Below are 13433 nucleotides of genomic sequence, written 5' to 3' on the forward strand. Positions count from 1 at the left end.
TGCTCCGCAACCTACGTGCAAAGCGGTCGCACACCGGGTAAGGGAGTGAGAGCCCCAAACATAGCTGGGCGAGGCGCTCACTCCGCTCTTTAATATCTCGTTAATACCGCCAAGGAAATGGCACAAGCACACACACACAAGCATCCTCGGAAGAGGACAGTTCGAGTGACAGGTCAAATCCAAGAGTTCCGAAGACTACCTCCAGGAACAATCGGGAACAAGACCGATTACAAGTCGTCGAGTCTGTTACTGGGCGAACACGAGATGCGCACAGGAAATCGATCAGCCCTCACAATGGCCCAAGGCCAGAGATCGGACTGCTACGATTTACCCCAACAATCATCGTGCCACTCTTCGCAGAGAGGTGATAGACGCCAACGAGCCCGCGCATAGCAATCGAGGTGTAAAAAGGGCGTTGAAGGCAGGAAGCCTGGACGAAAGAGGCTACGAGGTCACCTCGAAGCGGTCTAAGAATCGGGCGCACTTGGGGCGACTACCAGTGCCAACCCCTTATCCCGCGGTGCGTCCGACACACAGAAATTTCCAAGGCGGCCAAGGAGCCTCCCCGCATAGCAATCGGGGTGTGAGGTTACGGATGCAGCATTGATAGCAATCGAGGTGGGAGGCGAAGGATGCAGAAGTGAGAGCCGAGGGATGTAGCAGAGATAGCAATCGGGGTGTGTGATGCAGAAGAGATAGCAATCGAGGTGTGCGGTGGGAAGGGCCCAGCAGCCAGAATGCATGAAGCGACGGATGAAGCAGTGATGACAACCGGGCTGTGAGGAGAGGAGGGATGCAGCCAAGAAAGCAATCAGGGCTCGAGGCAAGGGATGCATCAAGGATAGCAATCATGTTGTGAGGCGAGATTCCAAAGGCTAAACGTGAGAGGCTGCAGGGTCGACTCAGAGAGGTCTATGCATGTGAGAGGCTGAAAGCAAGGTCAACTCGGAGCGGTCTATGCATCGGGCGCGCTTGGGGCGACTACCAGTGCCAACCCCTTATCCCGCGACGCGTCCGACAAAGAGAACGTTCCAAGGCGGCAGAGGAGGTTACCAGCCGAAGGATGCAGTAGCAATAACAGGTATAGTTCCGCGGCGGCCGAGAAGACTCACCGCATAGGAATCGGGATGCGAGGCGAGGGATGCGGCGGGAAGGCCCCGACGGCTAAACGGAAGAGGCTGCAGGGCCGCCTCGGAATGGTCCAAGCATCGGACGCGATTGGGACGACTACCAGTGCCAACCCCTTATCCCGCGATGCGTCCGATACACAGATAGTTCCAAGGCGGCCGAGGAGCCTCACCGCATATCAATCGGGGTGCGAGGCGAGGGATGGGGCGGGAAGGCCCCAACGGCTAGACGGAAGAGGCTTCAGGGCCACCTCGGAATGCTCCAAGCATCGGACGCGCTTGGGGCGACTACCAGTGCCAACCCCTTATCCCGCGATGCGTCCGATACACAGATGGTTCCAAGGCGGCCGAGGAGCCTCACCGCATAGCAATCGGGGGTGCGAGGCGAGGGATGGGGCGGGAAGGCCCCAACGGCTAGACGGAAGAGGCTTCAGGGCCGCCTCGGAATGGTCCAAGCATCGGACGCGCTTGGGGCGACTACCAGTGACAACCCCTCATCCCGCGATGCGTCCGATACGAAGATGGTTCCAAGGCGGCCGAGGAGCCTCACCGCATAGCAATCGGGGTGCGAGGTGGGGGATGCGGCGAGATGGCCCCAACGGCTAGACGGAAGAGGCCACAGGGCCGCGTCGGAATAGTCCAAGCATCGGACGCGCTTGGGGCGACTACCAGTGACAACCCCTTATCCCGCGATGCGTCCGATACGAAGATAGTTCCAAGGCGGCCGAGGAGCCTCACCGCATAGCAATCCGGGTGCGAGGTGGGGGATGCGGCGAGATGGCCCCAACGGCTAGACGGAAGAGGCTGCAGGGCCGCCTCGGAATAGTCCAAGCATCGGACGCGCTTGGGGCGACTACCAGTGACAACCCCTTATCCCGCGATGCTTCCGATACGAAGACAGTTCCAAGGCGGCCGAGGAGCCTCACCGCATAGCAATGGGGGTGCGAGGTGAGGGATGCGGCGAGATGGCCCCAACGGCTAGACGGAAGAGGCCACAGGGCCGCCTCGGAATAGTCCAAGCATCGGACGCGCTTGGGGCGACTACCAGTGACAACCCCTTATCCCGCGATGCATCCGATACGAAGATAGTTCCCAGGCGGCCGAGGAGCCTCACCGCATAGCAATCGGGGTGCGAGGCGAGGGATGCGGCGAGATGGCCCCAAAGGGTAGACGGAAGAGGCTGCGGGGCCGCCTCGGAATAGTCCAAGCATCGAACGCGCTTGGGGCGACTACCACTGCCAACCCCTTATCCCGCGATGCGTCCGATACACAGATAGTTCCGAGGCGGCCGAGGAGCTGGGGGATGCGGCGAGATGGCCCCAACGGCTAGACGGAAGAGGCTGCAGGGCCGCCTCGGAATAGTCCAAGCATCGGACGCGCTTGGGGCGACTACCAGTGACAACCCCTTATCCCGCGATGCGTCCGATACACAGATAGTTCCGAGGCGGCCAAGGAGCCTCACCGCATAGCAATCGTGGTGCGAGGTGGGGGATGCAGCGAGATGGCCCCAACGGCTAGACGGAAGAGGCTGCAGGGCCGCCTCGGAATGGTCCAAGCATCGGACGCGCTTGGGGCGACTACCACTGCCAACCCCTTATCCCGCGATGCGTCCGATACACAGATAGTTCCAAGGCGGCCGAGGAGCCTCACCGAATAGCAATCGGGGTGCGAGGCGAGGGATGCGGCGAGAAAGCCCCAACGGCTAGAGGGAAGAGGCTTCAGGTCCGCCTCGGAATGGTCCAAGCATCGGACGCGCTTGGGGCGACTACCAGTGACAAACCCTTATCCCGCGACGCGTCCGATACACAGATAGTTCCAAGGCGGCCGAGGAGCCTCACCGCATAGCAATCGGGGTGCGAGGCGAGGGATGCGGCGAGAAGGACCCAACGGCTAGACGGAAGAGGCTTCAGGGCCGCCTCGGAATGGTCCAAGCATCGGACGCGCTTGGGGCGACTACCAGTGACAACCCCTTATCCCGCGACGCGTCCGATACACAGATAGTTCCAAGGCGGCCGAGGAGCCTCACCGCATAGCAATCGGGGTGCGAGGCGAGGGATGCGGCGAGAAGGACCCAACGGCTAGACGGAAGAGGCTTCAGGTCCGCCTCGGAATGGTCCAAGCATCGGACGCGCTTGGGGCGACTACCAGTGACAACCCCTTATCCCGCGACGCGTCCGATACACAGATAGTTCCAAGGCGGCCGAGGAGCCTCACCGCATAGCAATCGGGGTGCGAGGCGAGGGATGCGGCGAGAAGGACCCAACGGCTAGACGGAAGAGGCTTCAGGGCCGCCTCGGAATGGTCCAAGCATCGGACGCGCTTGGGGCGACTACCAGTGACAACCCCTTATCCCGCGATGCGTCCGATACACAGATAGTTCCAAGGCGGCCGAGGAGCCTCACCGCATAGCAATCGGGGTGCGAGGCGAGGGATGCGGCGAGAAGGACCCAACGGCTAGACGGAAGAGGCTTCAGGGCCGCCTCGGAATGGTCCAAGCATCGGACGCGCTTGGGGCGACTACCAGTGACAACCCCTTATCCCGCGACGCGTCCGATACACAGATAGTTCCAAGGCGGCCGAGGAGCCTCACCGCATAGCAATCGGGGTGCGAGGCGAGGGATGCGGCAAGAAGGACCCAACGGCTAGACGGAAGAGGCTTCAGGGCCGCCTCGGAATGGTCCAAGCATCGGACGCGCTTGGGGCGACTACCAGTGACAACCCCTTATCCCGCGACGCGTCCGATACACAGATAGTTCCAAGGCGGCCGAGGAGCCTCACCGCATAGCAATCGGGGTGCGAGGCGAGGGATGCGGCGAGAAGGACCCAACGGCTAGACGGAAGAGGCTTCAGGTCCGCCTCGGAATGGTCCAAGCATCGGACGCGCTTGGGGCGACTACCAGTGACAACCCCTTATCCCGCGACGCGTCCGATACACAGATAGTTCCAAGGCGGCCGAGGAGCCTCACCGCATAGCAATCGGGGTGCGAGGCGAGGGATGCGGCGAGAAGGACCCAACGGCTAGACGGAAGAGGCTTCAGGGCCGCCTCGGAATGGTCCAAGCATCGGACGCGCTTGGGGCGACTACCAGTGACAACCCCTTATCCCGCGACGCGTCCGATACACAGATAGTTCCAAGGCGGCCGAGGAGCCTCACCGCATAGCAATCGGGGTGCGAGGCGAGGGATGCGGCGAGAAGGACCCAACGGCTAGACGGAAGAGGCTTTAGGGCCGCCTCGGAATGGTCCAAGCATCGGACGCGCTTGGGGCGACTACCAGTGACAACCCCTTATCCCGCGATGCGTCCGATACACAGATAGTTCCAAGGCGGCCGAGGAGCCTCACCGCATAGCAATCGGGGTGCGAGGCGAGGGATGCGGCGAGAAGGACCCAACGGCTAGACGGAAGAGGCTTCAGGGCCGCCTCGGAATGGTCCAAGCATCGGACGCGCTTGGGGCGACTACCAGTGACAACCCCTTATCCCGCGACGCGTCCGATACACAGATAGTTCCAAGGCGGCCGAGGAGCCTCACCGCATAGCAATCGGGGTGCGAGGCGAGGGATGCGGCGAGAAGGACCCAACGGCTAGACGGAAGAGGCTTCAGGGCCGCCTCGGAATGGTCCAAGCATCGGACGCGCTTGGGGCGACTACCAGTGACAACCCCTTATCCCGCGACGCGTCCGATACACAGATAGTTCCAAGGCGGCCGAGGAGCCTCACCGCATAGCAATCGGGGTGCGAGGCGAGGGATGCGGCGAGAAGGACCCAACGGCTAGACGAAAGAGGCTTCAGGGCCGCCTCGGAATGGTCCAAGCATCGGACGCGCTTGGGGCGACTACCAGTGACAACCCCTTATCCCGCGACGCGTCCGATACACAGATAGTTCCAAGGCGGCCGAGGAGCCTCACCGCATAGCAATCGGGGTGCGAGGCGAGGGATGCGGCGAGAAGGACCCAACGGCTAGACGGAAGAGGCTTCAGGGCCGCCTGGGAATGGTCCATGCATCGCACGCGCTTGGGGCGACTACCAGTGACAACCCCTTATCCCGCGACGCGTCCGATACATTGATAGTTCCAAGGCGGCCGAGGAGCCTCACCGCATAGCAATCGGGGTGCGAGGCGAGGGATGCGGCGAGAAGGACCCAACGGCTAGACGGAAGAGGCTTCAGGGCCGCCTCGGAATGGTCCAAGCATCGGACGCGCTTGGGGCGACTACCAGTGACAACCCCTTATCCCGCGACGCGTCCGATACACAGATAGTTCCAAGGCGGCCGAGGAGCCTCACCGCATAGCAATCGGGGTGCGAGTCGAGGGATGCGGCGAGAAGGACCCAACGGCTAGACGGAAGAGGCTTCAGGGCCGCCTCGGAATGGTCCAAGCATCGGACGCGCTTGGGGCGACTACCAGTGACAACCCCTTATCCCGCGATGCGTCTGATACACAGATAGTTCCAAGGCGGCCGAGGAGCCTCACCGCATAGCAATCGGGGTGCGAGGCAAGGGATGCGGCGAGAAGGACCCAACGGCTAGACGGAAGAGGCTTCAGGGCCGCCTCGGAATGGTCCAAGCATCGGACGCGCTTGGGGCGACTACCGTTGCCAACCCCTTATCCCGCGATGCGTCTGATACACAGATAGTTCCGAGGCGGCCGAGGAGCCTCACCGCATAGCAATCGGGTTGCGAGGCAGATTATTGGGAAGGGAACCCCCTGGGATGCGGCTCAAGCAGTGCCCAAAGGGACTGGAATGCGGAATCACATCGAGAGACCCAAATGCTATACGAGGGCTCAAATCGAATTATCGATTTGGCCACGACATGGACGCATCGGAACGACTACCTTTGCCGAACCACTCGCAATTGCATCCATACCGAAACCAATAGACATTTCCGTTAGAGCCCTCGCATAGCATTCGGGAATCTCGCATGCCCCTCTAAATCGACCAATGCTGGCGCTCAACGAAAATCCGAGCGCTACCACCGTTCGAGCGCCAGCATTGGTCGAGTTAGAGGGGCACGGGGGAGAATGCTCCAGTCAACACCTCCCCTATATAAGTTATTTGTCCGATTCTCGCACAACCGTAGTCTGCCTCGTCGAATCAAACAACGGTCCCAGATTCCGACTTCCGTTCCGTAGAGACCCAAAAGCTAGATGGAGGCTCGCAAGAAAGAGAGTCGGCGCATAGCAATCGGGTTTCTCGAACGTTTAGGGACCGAGCTCACTTGCGGATAGGGCAAAATCCGCCAAGCAACCCAAAAGCTAGACGGGGGCTCGAATCGAATCGCCTAGGCGGCCACAACAACGACGTGTTGGATCGACTACCAGTGCCAAACCATTCAGCAAGACTAGTCTGTGTCGAGGCCGGATAGAGATTCTCAGAGAGCGCCCGTATAGCATTTAGGAGACCTGCCGCGTCCCTCACACTCGACAAATGGTGGTGCACGTTTATAAATCCGAGCGATCCCAACCCTTTCAAGCACCAACATCGGTCGAGATAGAGGGGCACGGAGGGGGCTGCGTGAGACAACACAGTCCCCTATATAAGTTATTTGTCCGATTCTCACACATCCGAAGAATGGTCATCAAATCGGACAACAGCCCAAACTTCCGACTTCCGTCCCAGAAAGCCCAAGAGCTATCTAAAACGTTCATGGCCGGAACTCGATCGCGGCTATACCAGTCCGCCAAGCAACCCAAAAGCTAGACTGGAGCTCTAGTCGAATCACCTCTGTGGCCATTGCAAGGACGTGTTGGAGCGACTACCATTGCCGAACCATTCCGCAGGTCGAGTCCATACCAAGGCCGCATAGAGATTCACGATGAGCTCCTGCATAGCAATCAGGAGACTTGCCGTGTCCATCACAATCGATAAATCCTGGTGCAAGATTTTTGCATCCGAGCGCTCCAACCAGTCGAGCACCAGCATCAATCGACATAAACGGGCACGGGGGGAGGATGCTCGAGAACACTACCTCCCCTATATAAGTTATTTGTCCGATTCTCAAGCAGCCGAAGTCTGGTCATCGAATCGGGTCAAAGACCACAACTTCCGACTTTACCCACAATGCAAGTCATCGAATCGAACATCGGCCCCCGAGTCGGACTCCATGCGTATGTCAGGTCATCGGACCCAAATTCCGCCTTCCTGCGCATGGCGGGCCATCAATATCAACTCGGTCATCGGACCCAAACTCCGCCTTTCTGCGCATGGCACGCCTTCAAATCGGTCATCGGACCCAAATTCCGCCTTCCTGTGCATGGCGGGCCATCAACATCAACTCGGTCATCGGACCCAAATTCCGCCTTTCTGCGCATGGCACGCCATCAACTCGGTCATCGGACCCAAATTCCGCCTTCCTGCGCATGGCAGGTCATCGGACACAAATTCAGACCTCGCCAATATGCCTACGTATCGAATCGGTCATCGGACCCAACTTCCGACTTCATCCATACTGTAGGGTCTTTGAGGTTGGCGCGGTGCGCTCAACCCGGGGAGTCGACCCATCGAAGCATACACCTCCCCTATATAAGCTATTTGTCCGATTCCCACACCTGTGTAGTTTGCACCTCTGACCAGGACATCGACCCCAACTTCCGAACTCGACTGCAACGACGGCACCAGCGCCTTGGTGCGCACCTTGCGACGCACAGTCCCAACATTCGCCTTCCTGCACATGGCAGGTCATCGGACCCAAATTCCGACCTCGCGAGTATGCCTACATATCGAATCGGTCATCGGACACAACTTCCGACTTCATCCATACCGTAGGGTCTTTGAGGTTGGCGCGGTGCGCTCAACCCGGGGAGTCGACCCAACGAAGCATACACCTCCCCTATATAAGCTATTTGTCCGATTCCCACACCTGTGTAGTTTGCACCTCCGATCAGGACATCGACCCCAACTTCCGAACTCGCCTGCAACGACCGAACCAGCGCCTTGGTGCGCACCTTGCAACGCACAGTGCCAACATTCGCCTTCCTGCACATGGCAGGTCATCGGACCCAAATTCCGACCTCGCGAGTATGCCTACATATCGAATCGGTCATCGGACCCAACTTCCGACTTCATCCATACCGTAGGGTCTTTGAGGTTGGCGCGGTGCGCTCAACCCGGGGAGTCGACCCAACGAAGCATACACCTCCCCTATATAAGCTATTTGTCCGATTCCCACACCTGTGTAGCTTGCACCTCCGATCAGGACATCGACCCCAACTTCCGAACTCGACTAAAAAGACCGCACCAGCACCTTGGTGTGCACCTTGCAACGCACAGTGCCAACATTCGCCTTCCTGCACATGGCAGGTCATCGGACCCAAATTCCGACCTCATGAGCATACCTACTAATCGAATCGGTCATCGGACCCAACTTCCGACTTCATCCATACCGTAGGGTCTTTGAGGTTGGCGCGGTGCGCTCAACCTGGGGAGTCGACCCATCGAAGCATACACCTCCCCTATATAAGCTATTTGTCCGATTCCGACACCTGTGTAGTTTGCACCTCCGCTCAGGACATCGACCCCAACTTCCGAACTCGCCTGCAACGACCGAACCAGCGCCTTGGTGCGCACCAAAAGTGCGCACTTTTGGAGGGCACTTTTGTGCGCTCCAAAGGTGCGCACTTTTGGAGGGCACTTTTTGGAGGGCACTTTTGTGCGCTCCAAAGGTGCGCACTTTTGGAGGGCACTTTTTGGAGGGCACTTTTCTGCGCTCCAAAGGTGCGCACTTTTGGAGGGCACTTTTTGGAGGGCACTTTTCTGCGCTCCAAAGGTGCGCACTTTTGGAGGGCACTTTTTGGAGGGCACTTTTCTGCGCTCCAAAGGTGCGCACTTTTGGAGGGCACTTTTTGGAGGGCACTTTTCTGCGCTCCAAAGGTGCGCACTTTTGGAGGGCACTTTTGTGCACTCCAAAGGTGCACACTTTTGGAGGGCACTTTTTGGAGGGCACTTTTCTGCACTCCAAAGGTGCGCACTTTTGGAGGGCACTTTTTGGAGGGCACTTTTGTGCGCTCCAAAGGTGCGCACTTTTGGAGGGCACTTTTTGGAGGGCACTTTTGTGCGCTCCAAAGGTGCGCACTTTTGGAGGGCACTTTTGTGCACTCCAAAGGTGCGCACTTTTGGAGGGCACTTTTCCTGCGCTCCAAAGGTGCACACCTAGGTGAGCACCTTCGACCACACCTTGTAGCACACCAAACTCTGACTTTCGACTTCATCCGCAATGCAGGGTCTTTGAGGTTGGCGCAATGCGCACAACCAGGGGAGTCGACCCATCAAACCCAACACCTCCCCTATATAAGCTATTTGTCTGATTCTCATACATGCGTAGCCTGCAGGAGCAATTAGGACATCGACCCCAACTTTCGGCTTCTAAACGAAAACAAGGTCTTTGAGGTTGGTGTAATGCGAACAACTAGGGGAGTCAACCCATCAAACCCAACACCTCCCCTATATAAGCTATTTGTCTGATTCTCATACATGTGTAGTCTACAGGAGCAATTAGGACATCGACCCCAACTTTTGACTTCTTAACGAAAACAAGGTCTTTGAGGTTGACGTAATGCGCACAACCAGGGGAGTCGACCCATCAAACCCAACACCTCCCCTATATAAGCTATTTGTCCGATTCTCATACATGTGTAGCCTACAGGAGCCATTAGGACATTGACCCCAACTTTTGACTTCTTAACGAAAACAAGGTCTTTGAGGTTGGCGTAATGCGCACAACCAAGGGAGTTGACCCATCAAACCCAACACCTCCCCTATATAAGCTATTTGTCTGATTCTCATACATGTGTAGCCTGCAACAACGATTAGGACATCCACCCCAACTTCTGAATTCGTCTGCGTTGACCGCACCAAAGGTGCACGCCTTGGTGCTCACCAAAATCCGACTTCCGACTTCTTCTGCTATGCGGGGTCTTTGAGGTTGGCGCAGTGCGCACAACCAGGGGAGTCAACCCACCGAATGCAACACCTCCCCTATATAAGCTATTTGTCTGATTCTCATACATGCGTAGACTGCAGCAATGATTAGGACATCCACCCCAACTTTTGACTTCTTAAACAAGACAGGGTCTTTGAAGTTGGTGCAGTGCACACAACCAGGGGAGTCGACCCATCAAACGCAACACCTCCCCTATATAAAGCTATTTGTCCGATTCTCATACGTGTAGTCTGCAGCAGCGATTAGGACATCGACCCCAACTTCCGAATTCGTTTGCATTGACCGCACCAAAGGTGCACGCCTTGGTGTGCACCTTGGAGTGCACTTTGGTGCTCACCTCGGTGCACACTTTGGTGTGCACCTCGGTGTGCACCAAAGGTGCGCACCTTGGAGCGCACCAAAGGTGTACACTTTGGAGCGCACCACATAGGGTCTTTGAGAGGTTGGCGCAGTGCGCACACCAAGGTGGGTGTTGAGGTGCGTGCCGAGGTGGGTGGGTGCTAGGGTGCGCTCCATGGTGGGTGCCAGGGTGGGTGCGTGCTAGGGTGGATTCCAAAGAGGGTCATAGGGTGGGTGCCAAGGTGGGTTGGTGATATAGTGGGTTCAAAGGTGGGTACTAGGGTGGGTTCCAAGGTGGGTCACAAGTTGGGTGCCAGGATGCGTGGGTGTTAGGTTGGGTGCCAAGGTGGGCTCCTGCGTGGGTGGGTGCTAGGGTGGGTTTCAAGGTGGACGCGAGGGCGGGTGCCAAGGTGGGTAACAAGTTGGGTGTTAGGATGGGTGAGTGCTAGAGTGGGTGCCAAGGTGGGTGGGTGCTAAGGTGGATGCCAAGGTGGTTCACAGGGTGGGTGGGTTCTAGGGTGAGTTCCAAGGTGGGTCACAGGTTTAGTGCTAGGGTGCGTGTCAAGGCGGGTGTCGAGGTGCCTGGGTGCTAGGGTGTGGATGCCAATGTGGGTCATAGGGTGGGTACTAGGGTGGGCTGCAATGTGGGTGCCAAGGTGGGTAACATGCTCGGTTGGTTCTAAATTGGGTGTCAGGGTGGGTGTGCACCCACCTTGCCCGAGGTGGGTGCCAAGGTGCCAGTGTGGGTGGGTGCTAAGGTGGATGCCAAGGTGGGTGAGAAGGTGGGTGATAGGTTGAGTGGTAGGATGGGTGGGTGCCAAGATGGGTCACAGGGTGGGTGCAAGGGTGGGTAGGTGCTAGGGTTGGTGTCAGGGTGGGTGGGTGCTAGGTTGGGTTCCAAGGTGGGTGCGAGGGTGAGTGTCAAGGTGGGTCACAGGTTAGGTGCTAGGATGGGTGAGTGCTAGGGTGCAAAGGTGCCAGGGTGGGTGCTAGGATGGGTCGATGCTAGGGTGAGTGGCAAGGTGGGTCCACAAGTGTCAAGGTGGGTGCCGAGGTGGGTGCCAACTTGGGTTCCAAGGTGGGTGCCAAGTGGGCGACTGCTATGGTGGATGCCAAGGTGGGTCACGGGGTGGGTGCCAAGTTGCTAGGTTGTGTTCCAAGGTGGGTGCCAACGTGGCTGCTAGGGTGCGTGGGTTAAAGGGTGTGTCACAACGTGGGTGCCAGGATGGGTGCGCACCCACACTGGCCAAGACGGGTGCAAGGTTGGGTTCCAAGCCCGGTCACAGGCTGGGTGCTAGGATGGGTGGGTGCCAAGGTGGGCACCAGGGTGGGTGCACCCACCCTGGCCAAGGTGGGTCACGGGGTGGGTCCTAGGGTGGGTAACAGGGTGGGTACTAAGGTGCGTGCCAAGGTGGGTCATGGGGTGGGTGCCAAGGTGGGCACCAGGGTGGGTGTGCACCAACCCTAGCCAGGGTAGGTCACGGGGTGGTTGTCGGGGTGGGCGTCAAGGAGCCAAGGTGGGTGGCAAGTAGCCAAGTTGCGTGCCAAGGTGGGTGTCGGGGTGGGTGCCAAGGATCCAAGGTGGGTGCCAAGGAACCAAGGTGGGTGTCTGGGTGGGTGCCGAGGTGGGAGCCAGGGTGGGTCCCAAGGTGAGTGCAAAGGTGGGTGCCAGGGTCAAGGTGAGTGCCAATGTGGGTTCCAAGGTGCCAGGGTCAGGGTGAGTGCCAATGTGGGTTCAAAGGTGCTAAGTTGGGTGCGAGGTTGGGTGCGAGGGTGGGTGGGTGCCAAGGTGTGCTAGGTGGAAGCCCGGGTGGGTCGGCATCCCATGGGTGTCGAGTTGGGTGCCTGATGGGTGCTTCTTGTCAAGTTTTAGTCGTCGGGACTCATTTCGAGCCTTAGAGGTCGTTTCTTGTCCGGTTGCCCTGTCTTCGACCTGGGAACCCAATTTTGGTCCTCGGGTCCCATTTTTTTTTGTCTCGCATCCCACTTTTGGCCTGTGGCCTTTTCGGGGTCGATTCTCGTTTTGGGCATCAGAGCATGTTTCTTCTCCTAAAACCCAATATTTGTTTATTAAGTCTCGGAACACATTTTTGTTCTCGTGGACCCATCATGGGTCTTGGAACGCATTTGTGGTCCTTGGGTCCCATTTTGCATCCCGAAACTTGTGTTTTGGTGCTTGATCCCTATTTTGGGTGCCCACCTTGCACCAAGTGCGCACCCGGGGCAAACCGAGCGCCTTGGTGCACCGGGGCAAGATCGAGCGTGCACCCGAGGCGCCCCGAACATGCACCAAGGTGCACTCGGCCCACATGTGAGCGCAGGTCGTTGCGCCCGAGGTGGTGTGTGGGCACCGCGTTGCAGACGGGACACTGCACGCACACGACGCCCCGTCCAGGTGCACGCACGTAGGCCGGGCCGGGTGCACACCCGACGCCCTAGCAAGGTGCGCGCACCCGGGCAGGGCTCACACTTGGCGAACGGGGCGCACTTCGCGAGGGAGGGTGTGCACCTCGACGGGGGTGGGTGGCCGGGGTGGATTCGCACGTGGGTCGCGGTTTGCTAAGTACACACTGCGACAAGCTCATAACGGGTGCGATCATACCAGCGTTAGTGCACCGGATCCCATCAGAACTCCGCAGTTAAGCGCGCTTGGGCCGGAGTAGTACTAGGATGGGTGACCTCCCGGGAAGTCCCGGTGTTGCACCCTTTCTTAGTTTTTCGCCGGGCGTCGCAATGCTATTTGAATAAACCTTTTGCCCGTTTGCGTTCTCGTCGGGGCCGGGCCGGGCCGGGGTGCGCTGCCCGCACTACCGCGCGCGCGGGGGGCGACACCGAGCGCGCACCCGAGGCGCCCCGAGCACACAGGCCACGGTGCAACCCGGGCGTTGTGCGCGCACCCCGGTGCGCCCGAGGTGCTGCGCGCGCACCCAGGTGAAATCGGTGTGCACCTCGGCCAGTGCGCGCTCGGTCGAGTCGCGCACGTTGGCCAAGGTGCACGGTGATGTTTCTTACTCTAAGGTTCCGCACCAGA

At 58.8% G+C, this 13433-nt stretch overlaps 1 non-coding gene across 1 annotated transcript; it reads left to right on the forward strand.

The window, feature by feature from the left end:
* The first annotated feature begins 12990 nt into the window (after positions 1 to 12990).
* Positions 12991 to 13109, forward strand: LOC131870279 (5S ribosomal RNA). Its single transcript, XR_009368602.1, has one exon. It is a non-coding gene; the product is annotated as a 5S ribosomal RNA (ribosomal RNA).
* The last annotated feature ends 324 nt before the right edge of the window (positions 13110 to 13433 follow it).

This window comes from Cryptomeria japonica, unplaced genomic scaffold, assembly GCF_030272615.1.
Source record: "Cryptomeria japonica unplaced genomic scaffold, Sugi_1.0 HiC_scaffold_310, whole genome shotgun sequence".
Classification (NCBI taxonomy): Eukaryota; Viridiplantae; Streptophyta; class Pinopsida; order Cupressales; family Cupressaceae; genus Cryptomeria; species Cryptomeria japonica.